This window comes from Arachis duranensis, chromosome 1 (genome assembly GCF_000817695.3).
Source record: "Arachis duranensis cultivar V14167 chromosome 1, aradu.V14167.gnm2.J7QH, whole genome shotgun sequence".
Taxonomy (NCBI): Eukaryota; Viridiplantae; Streptophyta; class Magnoliopsida; order Fabales; family Fabaceae; genus Arachis; species Arachis duranensis.
The window spans coordinates 73,625,423-73,630,767 of record NC_029772.3 but is presented as its reverse complement, the minus strand read 5'-3'; the positions used below and the strand labels follow the sequence as shown (position 1 = coordinate 73,630,767).

The following is a 5,345-nucleotide window of genomic DNA, read 5'->3' as shown; positions in this document are numbered from 1 at the left end:
GGTTGGTTATTCAACCACCTCTTAGCTTGATCTTTTACAGCAAATGGAAACAGTAATAATCTGTAGACATCCTGATCCACCTCTTTATCACATACTGTGTCAGCAATTTACAAGAACAGTGCCAGAAACTCAGTAGGTTCTTCCTATGGAAGATCGGAATACTGGCAATTTTGCTGCACTATGATAATGAGTTGAGGATTTAGCTCAAAGCTGCTTGCTTTCATGGGAGGTATACAGATGCTACTCCCATATGCAGCTGTAATGGGGTTAGCATATGACCCCAGAGTCCTTCTAGACTGCTCAATTCCACTTAGGTCCATGATGGAGAAAGGAAAATGATATGGATTCACAAGTAAAGTATAAAATATTTTTTTTTAATTAGGAATGACCAAAAATAATAAAAAAAATAAGAAAAGAAAATAAAATAAAATTTTCAAAACTAAAATAAAATCAAAGCAAATTGAAAACTAGATTAAAAAGATTTTGGAATTAGCAATTAAAAAGATATGGTTGAAAATTATTTTGAAAAAGATATGATTGAAAATTGTTTTGAAAAAGATATGATTTTGAAAATTAATGCAAAATTTCGAAGATTTAAAGGAGAATACAAAGAAGACACAAACTTAGAAATTTTTAGAAAATCACATACAAATTTTCAAAAACCTAAAGGAAAACACAAAGAAGACACCAAACTTAGAATTTTTAAAGATCAAGAAGGGACTAAGAACATGCAAATTCGAAAAATTAAAAGAAAACAAAAGCATGCAATTGACACCAAACTTAAAATATGAAACTAAACTCAAATAAAAGTCTCTAAACCAACAAAAATAAAACAGTCCTAATCTAAGCAACAAGATAAACCGTCAGTTGTTCAAACTCGAACAATCCCCGGCAACGGCGCCAAAAACTTGGTGCACGAAATTGCAATCACACTTTTACAATTTCGCACAACTAACCAGCAAGTGCACTGGGTCGTCCAAGTAATACCTTACATGAGTAAGGGTCGATCCCACGGAGATTGTTGGCTTGAAGCAAGCTATGGTTATCTTGTAACTCTTAGTCAGGATATCAATAATTCTNNNAGACCACTTCTATGATGTTGTGGCAAAGAAGAAGGTGATCCCTGAGGTCCCTTTCAAGCTCAAGAAAAATGAGTACCCGGAGATCCGACATGAAATCCGAAGAAGAGGTTGGGATATTGGTGCACGAAATTGCAATCACACTTTTGCAATCCCGCACAACTAACCAGCAAGTGCACTGGGTCGTCCAAGTAATACCTTACGTGAGTAAGGGTCGATCCCACGGAGATTGTCGGCTTGAAGCAAGCTATGGTTATCTTGTAACTCTTAGTCAGGATATCAATAATTTTCAGGGGTGATTGTAAAAAGCAAAAGAACATGAAATAAGTACTTGTTTTGCAGTAATGGGGAACAGGTTGAGGTTTTGGAGATGCTCCATCTTCTGAATCTCTGCTTTCCTACTGTCTTCTTCATCAAACACGCAAGGCTCCTCCCATGGCAAGCTGTATGTAGGGTTTCACCGTTGTCAATGGTTACCTCCCATCCTCTCAGTGAAAATGTTCCTATGCTCTCCCATCCTCTCAGTGAAAATGTTCAACGCACTCTGTCATAGCACAGCTAATCATCTGTCGGTTCTCAATCGAGTTGGAATAGAATCCAGTGATTCTTTTGCGTCTGTCACTAATGCCCAGCCCTCAGGAGTTTGAAGCTCGTCACAGTCATTCAATCCTTGAATCCTACTCAGAATACCACAGACAAGGTTTAGACCTTCCGGATTCTCTTGAATGCCGCCATCAATTCTAGCTTATACCACGAAGATTCTGATTAAGGAATCCAAGAAATATCTACTCAATCTAAGGTAGAACAGAGGTGGTTGTCAGGCACTTGTTCATAGGTGAGAATGATGATGAGTGTCACGGATCATCACATTCATCAGGTTTAGGAACAAGTGATATCTTAGAATAGAAGCATGCATGATTGAATGAAAAACAGTAGTAATTGCATTAATCCATCAAGACACAGCAGAGCTCCTCACCCCCAACCATGGGGTTTAGAGACTCATGCTGTAGAAGATACAATGAGAAACGTGTAAAGTGTCATGAGGTACAGATACAATATCAAAAGGTCCTATTAATAGTGAACTAGTAACCTAGGGTATACAGAAATGAGTAAATGACATAAAAATCCACTTCCGGGGTCCACTTAGTGTGTGCTTGGGCTGAGAATTGAAGATTTCATGTGTAGAGACTTTTTCTGGAGTTAAACGCCAGCTTTTATGCCAGTTTGGGCGTTTAACTCCAATTTTTATGCTAGTTCCGGCGTTAAACGCCGGGAATTCTGAAGCTGATTTGCAACGCCGGTTTGGGCCATCAAATCTCGGGCAAAGTATGGACTATTATACATTGCTGGAAAGCCCAGGATGTCTACTTTCCAACGCCGGTGAGAACGCGCCAATTGGGCTTCTGTAGCTCCAGAAAATCTACTTCGAGTGTAGGGAGGTCAGAATCCAACAGCATCTGCAGTCCTTTTCAGCCTCTAAATCAGATTTTTGCTCAGGTCCCTCAATTTCAGCCAGAAAATACCTGAAATCACAAGAAAACACACAAACTCATAGTAAAGTCCAGAAAAGTGAATTTTAACTAAAAACTAGTAAATATATACTAAAAACTAACTAAAATATACTAAAAGCATACTAAAAACAACGCCAAAAAGTGTATAAATTATTCGCTCATCAGATATGCTCTATCTTCCGGATCTCTGCTTTCCGACTGTCTTCTTCTTTATGCACGCAAGACTCCTTCCATGGCAAGCTGTATGTAGGGTTTCACCGTTGTCAATGGCTACCTCCCATCCTCTCAGTGAAAATGTTCAACGCGCTCTATCACAGCACGGCTAATCATCTGTCGGTTCTCAATCAAATTGGAATAGAATCCAGTGATTCTTTTGCGTCTGTCACTAATGCTCAGCCCTCAGGAGTTTGAAGCTCGTCACAGTCATTCAATCCTTGAATCCTACTCAGAATACCACAGACAAGGTTTAGACCATCCAGATTCTCTTGAATGCCGCTATCAATTCTAGCTTATACCACGAAGATTCTGATTAAGGAATCCAAGAGATATTCACTCAATCTAGGGTAGAACGAAGGTGGTTGTCAGGCACACGTTCATAAGTGAGAATGATGATGAGTGTCACGGATCATCACATTCATCAAGTTGAGGAACAAGTGATATCTTAGAATAGAAGCAAGCGTGATTGAATGAAAAACAGTAGTAATTGCATTAATCCATCAAGACACAGCATAGCTCCTCACCCCCAACCATGGGGTTTATAGACTCATGCCGTAGAAGGTACAATATGAAATGTGTAAAGTGTCATGAGGTAAAGATACAATGTCAAAAGGTCCTATTTATAGTGAACTAGTAACCTAGGATATACAAAAATGAGTAAATGACGTAAAAATCCACTTCTGGGGTCCACTTGGTGTGTGCTTTGGCTGAGAATTGAAGCTTTCATGTGTAGAGACTTTTTCTGGAGTTAAACGCCAGCTTTTGTGCCAGTTTGGGCGTTTAACTCCAATTTTTGTGCCAGTTCCGGCATTAAACGCCGGGAATTCTGAAGCTGATTTGCAACGTCGGTTTGGGCCATTAAATCTCGGGCAAAGTATGGACTATTATACATTGCTGGAAAGCCCAGGATGTCTACTTTCCAACGCAATTGAGAGCTCACCAATTGGGAATCAGATTTTTTCTCAGGTCCCTTAATTTCAGCCAGAAATTCCCTGAAATCACAGAAAAACACACAAACTCATAGTAAAGCCCAGAAAAGTGAATTTTAAATAAAAACTAATAAAAACATACTAAAAACTAACTAAAATGTACTAAAAACATACTAAAAACAGTGCCAAAAGCGTGTAAATTATCCGCTCATCAGCCATCCATTCAGACTTTGAGAAATCATGCTGACTTGCTGAGTCAACATTTTGTTCTGAGCCAATATGGCATTCAGAGCATCAATTTCAAGAACTCCCTTCCTTTGAGGCGTCCCATTATTCACGGAATTCCTCTCAAAAGTGTACATGAACTGGTTATTTGCAACCATGTCAATAAGTTCTTGAGCTTCTGCAGGCATTTTCTTTAGGTGAATGGATCCACCTGCAGAATGGTCCAGTGACATCTTAGAGAACTCAGATAGACCATAATAGAATATATCTATCATGGTCCATTCTGAAAACATATCAGAAGGACATCTTTTGGTCATCTGCTTATATCTTTTCCAAGCTTCATAGAGGGATTCACCATCTTTTTGTTTGAAGCTCTGAACATTCACTCTAAGCTTGCTCAGATTTTGAGGAGGAAAGAACTTAGCCAAGAAGGCCGTGACCAGCTTATCCCAGGAGTCCAGACTATCTTTAGGTTGAGAGTCCAACCATGCTCTAGCTCTGTCTCTTACAGCAAAAGGGAAAAGCATGAGCCTGTAGACTTCAGGATCTACTCCATTAGTCTTAATAGTCTCAAAGATCTACTCCATGAAACTTGCAGTTCTATTGCATTAGAGCAACTAATTGAGGTTTCAGCTCAAAAGTGTTTGCTCCAATGGTAGAAATTGAGATGCTTCTTCCATCAAACTTGGAAGTAGGTGTAGTATAATCACCAAGCATCCTCCTTGCATTCTTGTTATTGGGTTCGGCTGCCATCTCCTTTTCTTGTTCGAAAATTTTAGCAAGGTTGTCTCTGGATTGTTGTAATTTAGCTTCTCTTAGTTTCCTCTTCAAAGTCCTTTCAAGTTCTGGATCAGCTTCAACAAGAATGCCTTTTTCCTTGTTCCTGCTCATATGAAAGAGAAGAGAACAGAAAAAGAAGAGGAATCCTCTATGTCACAGTAAAGAGGTTCCTTATTATTAGTAGAAGAAGAAAGGGGATAAAGAAAGGAGAATCCAAACACAAGGGTGAGGATAAGGGCAGTGATTTGAGATGAAGAGGAGTGTTAGTGAATGAATAAATAAATAGAATAAGATGAGAGACAGAAGTTTTCGAAAATAATTTTGAAAAGGAGTTAATGATTTTCGAAAATTAAGATAACAAATAAAATTAAAATTAAAATTTAAAACAATTAATTAATTAAAAAAAAGAATTTTTTGAAAAAGAGGGAGGTATTTTCGAAAATTAGAGAGAGAAGAGTTGTTAGGTAGTTTTGAAAAAGATAAGAAACAAACAAAAAGTCAAATAGTTAGTTGAAAAATATTTGAAAATCAAATTTGAAAAGATAAGAAGATAAGAAGAGATTTAATTTTTAAAATTAAAATTAATTACTTGACTAACAAGAAAC

The 5,345-nt window shown here is 37.9% G+C and overlaps 1 non-coding gene across 1 annotated transcript; it reads left to right on the top strand.

Annotated features, from left to right (window-relative positions):
- The first annotated feature begins 4,248 nt into the window (after positions 1-4,248).
- Positions 4,249-4,355, top strand: LOC127742971 (small nucleolar RNA R71). The gene has a single exon (XR_008004311.1). It is a non-coding gene; the product is annotated as a small nucleolar RNA R71 (small nucleolar RNA).
- Positions 4,356-5,345: the final 990 nt, after the last annotated feature.